This window comes from Ursus americanus, chromosome X (genome assembly GCF_024610735.1).
Source record: "Ursus americanus isolate L20-20 chromosome X, mUrsAme1.1.p, whole genome shotgun sequence".
NCBI classification, from domain to species: Eukaryota; Metazoa; Chordata; class Mammalia; order Carnivora; family Ursidae; genus Ursus; species Ursus americanus.
This window is the reverse complement of record NC_142164.1, coordinates 15,931,423-15,947,165: the sequence shown is the minus strand read 5'-3', so window position 1 is coordinate 15,947,165 and position 15,743 is coordinate 15,931,423. Positions and strand designations below refer to the sequence as shown.

At 51.0% G+C, this 15,743-nt stretch overlaps 1 long non-coding RNA gene across 1 annotated transcript; it reads left to right on the top strand.

Moving 5' to 3' along the window:
- The first annotated feature begins 4,525 nt into the window (after positions 1–4,525).
- On the top strand, positions 4,526–14,635 carry LOC148106837 (uncharacterized). Its single transcript, XR_015723361.1, has 4 exons — positions 4,526–5,058; positions 5,774–6,015; positions 9,959–10,136; positions 14,500–14,635. It is a non-coding gene; the product is annotated as an uncharacterized LOC148106837 (long non-coding RNA).
- Positions 14,636–15,743: the final 1,108 nt, after the last annotated feature.

Sequence of the window (15,743 nt, the reverse complement as noted above, 5' to 3'; positions counted from 1 at the left end):
TTATAAGGATTGGTGGTGAGTTCAGGGATGGGGGGGGTGATCAAGGAAGACACAGGACCATGAGAGGCAGTAACAAGCTTTATTTGGGCAACACAAGGACAGGGTTGTATGAGAGGGGAAATCCTTCCCCCAAGAGACCTTCCTGAGACAGAGCCATGGGTGCCACCACCGAGATGGGGAATAGGGCAAGGACATTTTCAGGGAAGAAGGGGAAATGAGAGAGGAAACGTTTGTGTCTAGGTAACGTCACTCAGTGGCTTGCTGGGGAGTCTCCGGGTCAGACAGTTCCAAAGAGCAGTGGTTTGGGGTCTTTTATACACCCCAGTATTTGACTTCCCTGTGGTCTGTGGATGATGGGTGAAGCTTATGGAGTATGTAAAATTGGTAGGCTCCAAATGGCTTCGAAAAAATATATATATATATTTTTACTATTTAAAACAACTGAATGTATGAGAGTTTCAGTTTGACTCCAGTGGGCTTTGGGCTAACGCCCCTAGCCTGCTATGAAGAAGTAAACAGCATAGGAGTTCACCACGAGGAGCCCCCCACTACTCAGGACAGGACAAAATGAGAAAGAAGGAACAGCAGTGGTTACCAGAGGCCATACTCACCTCCCTTAACTTGCTTACTTTCTGCCTAAGCCATAAGGCAGCAGATCCTAATTTTTTGGGTAGTTACGAGAAGCTGATGAAAGCCAGGGACTCACTTCCTAGAAAAAATACACACATATGTCCAATTTAAAAAGGTTACAAAATGTTCTCGAACATCCACAGACCCTCTAGAACCGTTCTGCCCAATAAGATAGGGACAAGACCCATGGGGCAGTTTCAGTTTAATTAATATTAAAAATTCAGTTTCTCATTCATACTAGCCACACTTCAAGTGTTCCGTAGACATAACTGCAGAAAGTTCTATTGGACAGCTTGGCTTTAAAATTCCATGGATACAAGGCTAAGAACCCCAACACTTAAATGAACCCCTATATATCTGGTGGCCTGAAACCCCACTCCCAGTCTCATGTGGGCTATCTTCTGTTTCTGCAGATACATGGGCCACAGAGGAAACGGGGAGCAGTACTTACAAGTCTGGTGAATAACCCTGAAAGTCCATGTGGCTCTGAGTCACCCTTGGTCACCTTCAGCCACGGGATCTTAGCTACAGCCTTGCCTCCACAGGCTGTGAATCCACAACCCTTCGTTCCTCTCCACTCAGCACACGTGCACTCCAGCCAACATCAGCCTGGCCCCCGTCCTGCGATGTCACGCCAAGTGGCTTTCTCCTGGGAAAGATACGCTGCCCCATGCAGGCCACCAGCCATCTGGGCTGCATGAGGAACGAAGGACACTGATCATGTTCCTCGTGCCATGTCCACGTGCTGTTGGAAGTCTCCCGCATGTGTCAGGTCCCGTGGGCCTCACGCAGAGTGAGGAGGTGGGGACTAGTATGATGGCCTGAATATGGATGAGGGGACTGTGGCTGGAGGCTCAGGAGCACTGAATGACTTGTCCCAGGTCACACGGTCCAGGCCAGAGGGAAATGGAGACGAGGCTAGAATGCATGGACCTTGCAGTGCTCATGTCTACAAACATCCAAATGTTCTACGTGCAACGTCTGAGGCCACACCTGTGGTTAGAGGTGGTCACGTGCCCATCCCCACAGGTCTCAAGACCTTTACCCTCCCTCTATTTGCTCTAACCCAACTCGTGGACCTGCCTCTTCCCTGGGGGGATCAAGTAAAAACATGCTCATGGCTCTTCCTGCCCAGTCATGGAAAACAACACTGTTCCTGTCCCATCCCCTGGACAGTGTCTTTCCTTTAAAGATTTATTTAATTTTAATTAATTAGTTAATTAAATTAAGAAAGAGGGGGAGGTGGCAGAGGGAGAGAGGCTCACAAGTAGACTCCTGGCTGAGCTGGAGCCTGACCTCAGGACCATGAGACCCTGACCTAAGCCAAATCCAAGGGTGAGAAGCTCAACCAACTGAGCCTCCCAGCGCCCACCCTGGGCAAGGTTCTTAAAGGACACCCAGTGTCTCTCCATGTAACACCAGCTTCATGCAGTTCCCTGTGCTGCATCCAGCTGCGTGGAAGCGAGCAGCAGCGTGCCTAGCCTGGCACACAGGAAGCACTCGAGCAAGCTTATTGCCCCCACGACTCATTCCTAGAAAGCTCCCACGTCCCCCCCCCCCCGCCCCGACCCCCAGGCATCGAACCATCCTCACTGGAAGGCATCCAGGAACCCGCAGACTAGGGCTGTGGACCCGCCCTGACCATGCTCAGCCTCGCAGCCCGCCGCCCTCCCCAGATGGGCCCGAACCCTCCACCACGTCCAGCAGGGCCCCTGATTGTCCCGCCGTCCCTCCATCCGCCCTTCCGCAGGCAAACCTAACTGCACCCCAGGACTCACGGCTTCTCCCCAACCAAACCAGCCCGAGCGAGCCCGCGCTCACACGGCCCACAGATAAAGAGGGTGTGTGCAAAGCGGGCACTCAGGGAAAAGCGAGGGGGCGGGGACACGTCGCGGTAACTTCTAAAAGCCGGTTACAAATCGGCTGCCCCGGGCGCGGCCACGGCCCCAGCGCGCTCCTCAAGGGATGTCCCTGCGCCCCGACGGACGCTCCCGACCCCGAACAACCCTGGGAAGGCCCGACCAGCTCGCAGGGAACCGCGGCGGGGACGCAGGCCGGACAGGGGCCCGCCGTCGGGTCAGGGCCGGCGGCGGCCAGTTGGCGTCGCCCTAGGGGAAGGGAGCCCCGCCGCCGGCGCCGGCGGGACGGCTGCGCCCTCTGGCGGCTCAGGAACTTACTGCGTCCAGGCCCACAACATTCCCAGGAGCCCCAGGGCAGCTGCCAGAGCGCAGGCGCATGCCCGCCCTGCGGACTACATTTCCCGGCAGGCCCCGAGACACCCGCCCTGCCATCTGGGCCCGTGAGCATGCTGAAGTGAGCGGGACCGCCACTTCCTTGGCCTCCTAGGGGCCTCCGGCCGCTTTGGAAGCGTCGTCGTTTCCGGTGTTAAGCCCTTCCAGAGCCCAGGGGCTTGGGTGGGAGGTCCCCCTTTTCCGTATCCTTGCGAGGGCTTCTCTTCCATCCGCCCCAGAGTAACCCGAGTGGTGGAGACCTCCTTTAACTCTTTTATGCCTGGGTCACTGATTCTCAAACCTCTCAGTGCAGGAAGAATTTCTTGGGAGGCCCTGGTAAAACTCCAGGTTTCTAGGCCCCTTCCCAACACCCCGATGCACCGCATCTCGCATGAGCTGGAGAATTCGCATTTTATTTATTTATTTTTAAGATTTTATTTATTTCTAAGAGACAAAACACTAGCACAAGCAGGAGGGAGGGGCAGAAGGAGAGTGAGAAGCAGACTCCCCGCTGAGCAGGGAGCCCCACGGGGCTCCAACCCATGACCCTGGGATTATGACCTGAGCCACCCAGGACCCCTGAGAATTCGCATTTTATTTTATTTTATTTATTTGAGAGAGAGCAGAGTGAGAGAACACAAGGGGCAGGCAGAGAGAGAGGGAGAAGAAGACTCCTCAACGAGTAAGGAGCCCCTCCCAGAACTCGACCTCAGGACCGCGACCCCCGCCCAAGGCAGACGCTTAACCGACTGAGCCACCCAGGCGGCCTGAAAACTCGCAATTTAATAAGCTTTCCTGGACTTATTCCTCTGGTCTTGTTCTCGCGGGTCACGTTGGCCTTGAGCTACCTTTCTAGTGTCCTCTCTTGAAGACCCGAGCTTCGACCCCGCTACCCAGACCGCTCCTCTCCAATCTCCGCCGCCACTCGAGGGCTCCTGGGTGTTTGCTTTCCCCCCCGAGGCCCGCCTCGTCTTCCAATCGGCCCCGCCGCTGGGGTCACATTTTCCCTCCTGGGTGAGTTGGCGCAAGACCAGAGATGATGCTGTCACTGGGGAGACGTCGTCCTCACATCGGTCCCCAGCTGGTGCCGTTGGTGTTCGGACACCAGACTTTAGTGCTGGGACCTCCCTGGTGGGAGCAGGACCTGGTCTTGCGTGGGCTCCGGACAGAGAGGAGAGAGTTGCCTGCAATTGTGCCTCCGCACACCGGGCGGAAGCGGGTCGAGGGGGCAGGCGCCCCACCACCCTGAACCCACAGAGGCCACGGCCCTAGAGACAGCTCCGCCAGGGCTGGGGTTGGGCTGCTGCGCTGGGACTGGGAGCCCCGGGCACGCCGATCCTGCTGTTCATTGCCTCCGGGCGCGCCTGGCGCCTTCAACGGCGGTCGCAGCCGGTTTGGGGGGTCAGGAGGTCTAGGAACCTGACCCTGGCGTCTGGCCCAGGCTCCCAGGAGCGAAAAGCCTCCTGATTGAGACACCCCGTGAGTTAAGGCGCCTGCCGCCAGCAGCTGCCCCCCCTTCCCCAGGGCGCAGCCTGGTGGCCTCCTGGTGGCGCCTGTGGCTTCTGCCGCTGGGCCGTGGGAAACCGTCAGGCGGCTCCTGGAGCTTTGCCACCGCTGGGCGGCTTGGGCCTGAGATGCGCGCCCTGGAGCAGGTCCTAGAGCTGTTGGTGTCCGAGCAGGTGCTGGCCCTCCTGTCCCAGGAGAGCCACAGCCGGGAGCCGAAGCTGCTGTGCCTCTTGCAGCATCTATGCAGAGAGCTTGCGAGATGAGGGACTAGGTCAGAGAGACAGCAAGAGCGGGCTTTTATCTGGTTTGGGTTGGTCCCGAAGACTGAGACACCGCCGGCTCTCACTTCCTCGTTCGGATTTTCTGGATTGCCCTGAGTAGACCTTACTTGGGCAAGTGCCTGTTTGTAGATCAGTCTGGAACTTGGATGCTCCAGATTTTCCCGGGCGCAGAGGGAGCGGGGAAGAGCGCCTGTCTCCACGGGGAGGCGGTGTTGCTGCTGCCATCGTCAGGGTCCGCTCGCCTTCCAGCCAGGGGGCTCGATCCTGACTCCGCTCGCTGCCCAGTAACCGTGGGACTCTGGGCAGGTTACTGTCCCTCCCTCGGGCCCCACTTCCCCGTGGCTCAAAGGCTCCTGGGGTGGTTTTGAGGACGAAGAGGGGAGCAGCGTGTACGTTGGACGACGCGGCTGGTGCGTAGTTGGTGCTTACGACTCGGCTGTCCTGGCGTGGTGGCCGCGCCCAGAGTCCCAGCGACTCGGGAGGCTGGGGCGGGAGGATCGCTTGAGCCCGGGAGCTCTGGGAGGGCGTGCGCGGTGCTGGTTGGGTGTGCGGGCTGCGTCCGCAAGGTCGCCGGCACTTTGGTTAAGCTCCCAGGAGCGGGAGACCGCCAGGTTGCCCAAGGAGGGCCGAACCCGCCCAGGTCGGAAACGGAGCGGGTCCAAGTTCGCGTGGGGACCGGCGGTGGGCTCGTGCCTGTGAAGAGCCTCTGCGTCCAGCCTGGGCCACAGAGGGAGAGCCGTCTCTCAAAGAACACAGCGCTTGGCTGGGGCTCTGCCAGGGTCCGCGTTGGGCTGTCGCCCGCGGAGCTGGGTCTCTGTGAATGGTGAGGTCAGACAAACAGTTTGGCCCTGAGGCTTTGAGGTCACCCTCCCCAGACCGCCCAAGTTAGCTTACCTAGCAGTGAGGCATGGGAGCAACGGGAAAAGGTGGGGAAGGGAAAGAGGGAGGGCAGAACTTCAGAAGATGGGTGGGGGAAGGTGTGCACTGGGAAGGAGGTCTCCCCACGCCCTCCTCATACAATCACATACACACATTTTCACTCAAACCCCCGTAGTTTAAACCATTCTTTTTCTCTTGCTGAGTCCAGAGTGACTGACCATGGTCTTCTATTGACTCTGCCTTCAGATCCTTGTAATAATTTCCCTTGCTGTTGCTGGGTCCTCTTATGGTAAGTGATGGCAGGTTGACTTTTAGGTCACAGACAATAGGCTGAGAACAAAAATGCTTTGAAAGCAGACTTTGCTTCAGGAAACAGCATGAAAGTCGCTGAGCTTCAAGCTGGAGCAGGTGGACACTCAGCAAAGCCCCGGCTGCATTAGCCACTCAGCCTCTGCTCCAGAAGAACCCACAAGCAGTGAAGGATTCAGGTGAGGAACAGTATGGGCAGGTGGGGAGGGAGAAGGGCTTTGGAATGGCCTCACTGACACCAGTGAGGTGGAACATAGCTGCTAACAAGAGGGAATTTCTGAAGTCAGTTTCTGGGATATGGAATGAAAGACCTTAGAAATGGTGGTTTGGATTTTTCTGGAAGAGGAGGAATTTCTTAGTAGCATCCCTCTTTTAAATTAAACTTTTAATGTTGACATTATTGTAGATTGACATGCAATTGAAAAAATGGAGAGTTTCTTTTACCCGTAGGTAGTTTCACCAATGGTAACATCTTGCAGAAACTGTCCTACAATCCAGGATAGTGACATGAATACAGTCTGGATATAGAACAGTTAATCCCTGCAAGAATCCCTCCTGTTCCTCTTTTATAGACTCACCCCTGTCCTGTCCTGCCCATCTACCCTTTTTACCCATTGCCTGAAGTCTGGCCCCTGGCAACCACTAATATACCCCCACCTGCCTTTTTTAAGTAGGCTCCATGCCCAGGAGCCCAATGCAGGGCCTGAACCCATGACCCTGAGATCAAGATCTGAGCTGATATCAAGAGTTGGGCACTAAACCAACTGAGCCACGCAGGGGCCCCAATCTGTTCTCCCTTTATATAATTTTGTCATTTCAAGAATGTTTTATAGTTGGAATCATACCATCTGTAACCTTTTGAGAATGCCTCTCCCCCCACACACACTTAATTCCCTAGAGATTTTTCCAAGTCTTTCTGTGTAACAGTATTTATTTCTTTTTATGGCTGTATAGATATAGATATACTGCAATTTGTTGAAATAGTTACCCAGTGAAGGACATCTGGGTTGTTTCTAGCCAGTGGCTATTACAAAGAAGCTGGTACGAACATGTAATTGTTATTTTTATGATCGATGCTTTATCAGATAATTCTGACGTCTAATTTTGGAGTTAGAGTCACTTGATTGTCTTTTCTCATTCAAGTTGAGAATTTCCTGGTTCTTTGTATGAAGGATGATTTTCCATTGTGTCCTGGACATTTTGGATATTATGTTAGGAGCCATTGAGTTCTAGTTAAACTTTGTACTTTAGGGGCACCTGGGTGGCTCAGTCTGTTGAGCATCTGCCTTCGGCTTGGGTCATGATCCCGGGGTCCTGGGATCTGGGCCCCATGTTGGGCTCCCTGCTCGGCGGGGAGCCTGCTTCTCCCTCTCCCTCTGCCACTCCCCCTGCTTGTGCCCGCTTTGGCTCTCTGTCAAATGAATAAAAAATTTTAAACTTTGTATTTTAACAAGCAGTCCTCCTATATGGTTTGGCCCACAGGTCTTGGGCTACTCTTGTGGGCTGTGGTTGTAAGGACAAGATGATTTTCAGAGCCTGTGTGGTGCCTTTCTTTCTTTCTTTCTTTCTTTCTTTCTTTCTTTCTTTCTTTCTTTCTTTCTTTCTTTCTTTCTTTCCTTCCTTCCTTCCTTCCTTCCTTCCTTCCTTCCTTCCTTTCTTCCTTCAAAGATTTTATTTATTTATGTGACAGAGAGACAGCCAGCGAGAGAGGGAACACAGCAAGGGAGTGGGAGAGGAAGAAGCAGGCTCCCAGCGGAGGAGCCCGATGTGGGACTCGATCCCAGATCGCCAGGATCACACCCTGAGCCGAAGGCAGATGCTTAATGACTGCGCCACCCAGGCGCCCTCTTTTTTTTTTTTTAAGTAATCTCTTCACTCAGTGTGGGGCTTGAACTTGAGACCTAGAGAGCAAGCGTTGCAGGCTTCACTGAGCCAGCCAGGTGCCCCTATGTGGTGCTCTTTCGTTATGCTTGGTTCATGCTACTGCTGGGACTTCCATTTGTCCCTGTGGATCTTGCTTGGGGAAATAGAAGAAACCTCCCCAGGCCAGGCTACGTTATGATTCTCAGTGGGGGAAAGGATTCCACTGCCTTTAGAAAAAGCAATGTTGCCAGTGTTGGGAGCTTTGGGAGGCAGGATGCCCTCTGCCAGTGGAAGATGGGGAACATTCTAGGCCATGCCCTTGTTGGGGCCTGATTCCCTGTGCTGGTGCCTTCCTAGCAGCAGTGTCTCGTGGCAGGGTGGGGGGAGGGCATTTTCAAGCTTAGCAGTGAAGGAGAGGGTTGCTGGGCCAGGCACTTTGTTGTGGTGGGATCCCCCTTGCTGGTGTCCCTTGGTTTCAGGGTACCTGTCTCGGAGTGTGGAATCTCAGGCTAGGTTGAAAAGCAAAGCGCTTCCCGGCCTAGGTGCTTGCTGTGATGGCCTGTCCTTTGCCTGTGCCCAGTTACAAGGTGACTCTGTGTCAGAAGGGCAGCCTTGGACACGGTGGGGAGTAGAGTCCTTTTTGAGGTTGGCTGAGGGCCAAATGGATGATAGGAGACTTGGAGCACTGGAGGCCAGCAGGAAAGAGAGCTGTTATTCTTCTCCTGTGTCCCCATCATTACAGATCTTTTCTTTTTTAAAAGATTGTATTTATTTATTTGACACAGAGAGAAACAGCCAGCGAGAGAGGGAACACACGCAGGGGGAGTGGGAGAGGAAAAAGCAGGCTCCCAGTGGAGGAGCCCAATATGGGGCTTGATCCCAGGACTCCGGGATCACGCCCTGAGCCGAAGGCAGACGCTGAACGGCTGAGCCACCCACACGCCCCCATTTCAGATATTAATAACCCCCAGTTGCCCTCTCTTTAGAGTGGTTAGCCCTAAGGGACAGGGGCTGGGTTTTAGGGAAGGCATACCATGTGGTACTAATCTGTAGGATGCTACAGAGTAGGGATGCTGTTGTCATTGGGATTTCTCTCACCTTCATCATTATCTGTCCTCTGACTTCTCTGCTTCCCCCTGAGGGGGGCATGGGAGACAAGATGATGGAACCAGGTGGTGTGGAAGATGCTTCTGTGCCCCCCCAGTGCCTTCCCTCCTTGCTGCGTGCTCCTCTCATAGGGCTCTTCCTGCCACTTGCAGAGGGTTCTTTTGCTCGAGATCATTGACATGTCTCACTCCCACCCTCCACATCCCCCCCCAACATCTCAAATGTGGCCCCGCTCTCCTTCTCCCCCATGAAACCTGTTCTCAGCAAACCCATATTTGCCCCTTTTGTGAAAATGAGGAATGGGAACCCTCACTAAAACAGAGTCAAGAAGCTTTGGCAGGGGGACCTCTCACCCCCTACGACTCTTAGTCAATGGCAGACTCAACAAGAACAGCCGGACTTGACCATACATGGACTTGAACTTGCACATGGATACTACTCTAGTATTCCAGCCAGAGGAAGACACTCTTTCCTTACTCCCCACCCCACAACAGCTCAGGCATCGTACTTGGAAGCCCCAGTTTCCTCCAGTGGACTTTTAGTTTAGAACAGCCTTCCCGATTTACCCTTTGCTCCTTAAAAAAGCCTGCTTCTCCTTTGTTCCCCGGACCTGCCTATGGTTTTGCCACAGCTTGTTTGTCTTGGATCGCAAGTCTCTGCCATTCCCAAATAAATCCAACTCCTGCTGGTAAAATAACTGGCAGTTTTTATCTTTAAAGTTAGCATTCTATTCCATGGCTCTGCCAAGAGGCGGCATGCCTTGATCTCCTGTTGCCTTGTCTGGGAACAGTTCCACATCTGCCACGTGGCACCGTAGCCTTGGACTCCAGCCTCAGCTGGCAGAGCTTAGGAAGGGAAGCTGCACCATAGTGGATGCCCTGTGGCGGGGGGAAGGAATAGAATCCAGTGGCACCCCCCACATATACGCACTCAGAAGCCATCTCAGATACTGGGCCTGCTCTAAGGTTTTTTTTTTTTTTTTTAAGATTTTATTTATTGGGCCCTGGGGGGCTCAGTTGGTGAAGCATCTGCCTTTGGCTCAGGTCATGATCCCAGGGTCCTGAGATCGAGCCCCACGTTGGGCTCCCTGCTCAGCGGGGAGCCTGCTTCAAGCCCTCTGCCTCCTTCTGATTTTATTTATTTATTTGACAGAGAGAAAGAGCGAGAGAGCACAATCAGGGGGAGTGGAGAAGCAGGGTCCCCACTGAGGGAGCCCAATGCAGGGCTCGATCCCAGGACCCAGAGGTCACAACCTGAGCCGAAGGCAGACGCTTCACCGACTGAGCCACCCAGGCGCCCTGCTAAGTTTTTGACTCCTCAAAATTTCAAGGTACTTGTTCTTTTGAATTCTTATATATCTATGCTCCATTAGTATCTTTAGACCCTTCTCCAGTGACAGCAATTTCAGGGGAACTGGCTCAGTGTTCCAGCTTATCAGCTGTCACAGATCTTAAACATTCAGGAAGGAGGGTCTGTGTGCTCAGGGATTTTCATCAAGTGTTACTTATAATTTTGGAAATTGGGAACTAAGGACTATATCCAAAATAGGAGATTGTCCGAACAAAGTTTGATCCATCACGGTGATGAACTGTCGTGAAGAAATGTAAAGTGACGGGGCACCTGGGTGGCACAGCGGTTAAGCGTCTGCCTTCGGCTCAGGGCGTGATCCCGGCGTTATGGGATCAAGCCCCACATCAGGCTCCTCCGCTATGAGCCTGCTTCTTCCTCTCCCGCTCCCCCTGCTTGTGTTCCCTCTCTCGCTGGCTGTCTCTATCCTGTCAAATAAATAAATAAATAAATCTTAAAAAAAAAAAAAAGAAATGTAGAGTGACGCCCCTAAAACAGGACGAAGAGCTAATCGCTGGATTTGGGTGGGGGGTATACAATGTGCACTGCCCAATTTTTCCAACTTTTCTGTATGTAGCAGAATCCTCATGAGAAACAGTTGAAGAAAGTCTTTAAAAAAATCATGGTTCGTGCTCACCCAGGGACACAGAAAAAGGGAAAACCCCGTAAAACGACCCATGTGCCTTACGATCACAAGCACATCGAAGCACAGGGAAGAAAGAATAACCCTTCAATCTGCTTGCGTGCATCAAGTTCAGGAAATGAGTCACAACTGTAAAAACATCGCCACTAAATCTGCAAAGGGGTCACAGCTTCTGTTTCCTTTCACTGAGACGGTCTCCACTGTCTCCACGTCCCTTTTCAACCGCTCTGCTGCCCAAAGTCGAGCCCAGCCACTTCGGGGAGCGCCGGATCTGGAGAGGAGTCCAGATCCCCACTTCCTGGCGCTGGGCTTGTCTGAAGTCTGTCTGCTGGCGGTGGAGGGAGGGTTCGCGGCTCCTCTGTAGCCCAGCACCCCCAGCTGGAGTGTTGTCTTGACTTCATTTTCCTCTGGACCCCAGGTCCCTTTCTGGTTACCCATCTTTTTTTTTTCTCCTTCTGGAGTTTCCCAGTCACATGTAGTTCTATTTCACATCGACACATAAGAATTAGGTTCTTGGAGCACCTGGGTGGCTCAGCTGGTTAAGCGTCTGCCTTCGGCTCAGGTCATGGTCCCAGAGTCCCGGGATAGAGCCCTGCATTGGGCTCCCTGCTCAGGGGGGAGCCTGCTTCTCCCTCTCCCTGTGCTCTCTCTCTTTCACTCACTCTCTCTCTCAAGTAAATAAATAAAATCTTAAAAGAAGAAGGAGGCTCTTTTTATCATATTAAACCCAGGCTTCAAGGTGTCACCTGTCCACACTGTAACCTCCCCGAGGCAGATCTGCCCGTGTCATCAAACTGAGGCATTGCACCTTGAGCCTAGATCAGTGAGGAGCCCCAGACACCTGAGAGGCACTAGAAAGCACCCCAAGGGGAGCCCTCGCCCGGCCAGGACTCTGGGATCATGACCCAAGCCAAAGGCAGATGCTCAACTGACTGAGCCACCCGGGTGTCCCTGAACAATGTATTTCACACAGGTTAGCTTAGGAATTTCACAAGCCAATAGCATACAGGATAATGTCTTTCAGTAGACTAATACAGAAACATCGATCATACTATTGTTCCAGGTAAGGGAGATGAAAAGAGAAAAGTCTAGATTTAGTTGAGGTGTACCTTTCTATGAGTTGGTACTAGGGAGAGATGACTTAGCCAATGGAGAGCTGACCTCCAGCTACCAGCGCAAGAGTAAAAGTCCCCTGTTGCTAGAGCAGGTTGCTAGGGAACCAGTGGCACCACCAGTGTTGCTAGGCAAGAAGATGGCCTTCCCAGGGCCAGTGCCTGGCTTTCATCACTGTTCGAAAAAAAAGGTGTCTTTACTGTGGTGGTAGCTAATTGCCCAGAAGTCTTTGGAGAACTGTTTAGATCAGCAAAGTGTGGCCTTGTCCAGACCAAACACTCTTGGGTAGTCCTCCCAAACTCTTGGTATTTATAGTCAAAATGTCCCCTTACATGGACATGTTGCTTCCTCATATTTTTTAAAAGATTTTATTTATTTACTTGACAGAGAAAGAGAGAGAGAGAGTATGAACAGGGGGAGTGGCAGGCAGAAGGAGAAGCAGGCTCCCCGCTGAGCAGGCAGCCTGGTGCGGGACTTGGTCCCAGGACCCTGGGATTATGACCTGAGCTGAAGGCAGATGCTTCACCGACTGAGTCACCCAGGTGTCCATTTTCATATTTTTTTAAAGATTTATTTATTTGAGAGAGAGAGGGAGGGAGGGAGCGAGCACGGGGGGAGGGTCAGAGGGGGAGAGAGAGAATCGCCAAGAGCCTGACACGGGGCTCAATCCCACGACCCTGAGATCATGACCTGAGCTGAAATCAATAGTTGGACGCTCAAGCAACTGAGCCACCCCGGCGCCCCTCCTTCATGTGTTTTTTATAGATTATCCACCCGTGGGCCTTTCGGCAACTGAGCTAGTGAGTTCTTATCAGTGAGAACAGATGAGATGATGACATCCGGACACAATTTACTTCATTCTTCTATCAAAACAACTTTTTTGTCTTTGTCATAAACAAGTGGATTAACACAAACTTCACAAAAGTCATAAAGCAAGTGGATTGAGATAATACCAAACCATTACACAACAAAGAAACAGCTGAGTTCATACCTTTTATATTCCTTTTAAGTTTATTTTTTGGTCACCTCTGCACTGAATGTGGAGCTCGAACTCACAACCCTGAGATCAAGAGTCACATGCTCTTCTGACTGAGCCAGCCCAGGTGCCCTGATAAACACTTCTTTTCTTTTCTTTTTTTCTTTTTAAGGATTTTATTTATTTATTTGACAGAGAGAGAGAGAGAGAGAGAGAGAGCACAGCTGGGGGATGGGAGGAGAGGCAGAGGAAGAAGCAGATTCCCTGCTGAGCCGGGAGCCCAATGTGGGGCTCGATCCCAGGACCCTGGAATCATGAACCGAGCTGAAGGCAGGTGCTTAACCAACTGAGCCATCCAGGTGCCCCAATTTTTTTTTTCTTTTTGAGGAAGCTCTCTGATCAGCATGGGGCTTGAACTCAACAACCACAAGATCAAGAGTCACATGCTCTACCGACTGAGCCAGCCAGGTGCCCCAATACCTTTTATATTCCTACTTTCACGTCACACACTACACACTTTCACGCTCTAATATTTCTGTAAAAGAAACCGGAACAGATTTCAAATGGTTTTATATAAAAGTGAGGTCAGTGCTGGGGACAATAAAGATCCCTCCAGTAAAGGTCCCTAAGACCCAGCGGGACAGCAGAGTGTCTGTGAGACCTGGACTGACCCTGCGCGAGAGCCACGCCTCCTTGTGCACAGGTAGCAGGAGAGGATGGCAGGAGGCTCCCGGCTAGAGAATCGGTACCACATTTATGTAACAATGGAAACAAAGCTCTAGTACCAGACCTAGGGCAGGCAGATGGAAGAAGTTTTATAACAATAACCAAACTGTTTGATTTTCCCCTCCCCCAGGATATCACTTTAAATTTTTACTGCAACAATAAAGGACCATATAGTTCTAAATATCATAAGGAGAAATTGGAGGTTTTATTTTTTTTTTTTATTTTTTATTTTTTTAAGATTTTATTTATTTATGTGACAGAGAGACAGCCAGCGAGAGAGGGAACACAGCAGGGGGAGTGGGAGAGGAAGAAGCAGGCTCACAGCGGAAGAGCCTGATGTGGGACTCGATCCCGGATCGCCAGGATCACGCCCTGAGCCGAAGGCAGACGCTTTAACGACTGCGCCACCCAGGCGCCCCAAAAATTGGAGGTTTTAAAGTCAGTATTCTTTTGAGAAAAATTTCAAAGCTCACAGTTGAATCGCTATATCAATTCATATAATTTCGGAATGTGCAAAATCACCACCACTGCTTGGGAGGTGAGTTGGTCTACGTGTTTTGCAAGTGGTTGAAACAGTTAAGTCTTACATATGTGTTGTAAGAAAACCAACTAGCAGATTTATTAGCACTAAGAGAATTTCTTTTTTTCTTTTTTTTTAAGGAGTATTTATTGACAGAGAGAGTGCTGAACATGAGCAGAGGGGCGGGCAGAGGGAGAGGGAGAAAGTCTCCACTGAGTCCCTATTGAGAGCAGAGCCCAGTGCAGGGGCTCAATCCCACGACCCCAAGATCATGACCTGAGCTGAAATCAAGAGTCTAACGCCCAACCAAATGAGCCACCCAGGTGCCTTTAGCAGTAAGAGAATTTCTGTCTGTTCTTTCTCCCCAGGAGCTCAAGCATATCAAGATCAAGTTCAGTGAAAGGAAAAATGTTTGTTTTGAAGCGTTTTTCCTTTATCTTTCAATCTAGCTTTCAAGCACTTTTGAATAAAAATTGACTTCCATTCTGGAAAGGAAAACTTGTTTCCTTGTGATCATGTAAGTCCTTCCAAAGAAGGGATTATATGTATTTCTTCTACAAGAAGAGTTTAAGATTGCCTCTTGCCTGACACAGGTACAGAGAAAAGAGGCAGTAGGAGGAGTGACCTAGGGAAATTAAACAATGTTAGATAATGGCTGTCGATGAAAATTTGTTCATATCACACCCACAAAATATTTGATGGATCTTGCAGCTGACATTAATATCCTTATACAAAGTGGCCAATAAGCATATGCAGATATGCTCGATATCATTAGCTATCAGGGAAATGCACACCAAAGCCACAGTGAGACTCCATGTCACAGTACTGTGATGAAAAAGACAGATTACAACAAGTGTTAGCAACGAAGTGGAGAAATTAGAACCCTCATACGCTATTTGTGGAACGTAAAATGGTGTATCCCCTTTCCTAGATAGTCTGGCAATTCCTCAAATAATTAAACATAGAGTTACCATATGATCCAGCAATTACAACTTTACCTATATATGCAAAAGAAATGAAAACATGTCCACACAAAAATGTGTACGTGAATGTTCATAGCAGCATTATGTATAATTACAGAGGTAGAAAAAAACCCAGTATCCTTTAACTGATCTGGTTTTGTTTATCTACATCATTGTGTGGATGTACCACTCGTGAAACACTAAGTAAAAAGAGAAACTATGCAAACTTAAAAGGCATTTTCTTTGTCCTAAACAGTTCAGTGTGTATATTCATAGAGTGTGGTATATCCATACAATGGTGTAGCATACCCACGCGTACAATGGTGTAGCATACCCACGCGTACAATGGTGTAGCATACCCATCCGTACAATGGTGTAGCATACCCACGCGTACAATGGTGTAGCATACCCACGCGTACAATGGTGTAGCATACCCACGCGTACAATGGTGTAGCATACCCACGCGTACAATGGTGTAGCATACCCATGCGTACAGTGGTGTAGCATACCCATGTGTACAGTGGTGTAGTATATCTATCCGTACAGTGGTGTAGTATATCTATCCGTACAGTGGTGTAGTATACCCATGCGTACAGTGGTGTAGTATACCCATGCGTACAATGGTGTAGTATACCCATGCGTACAATGGT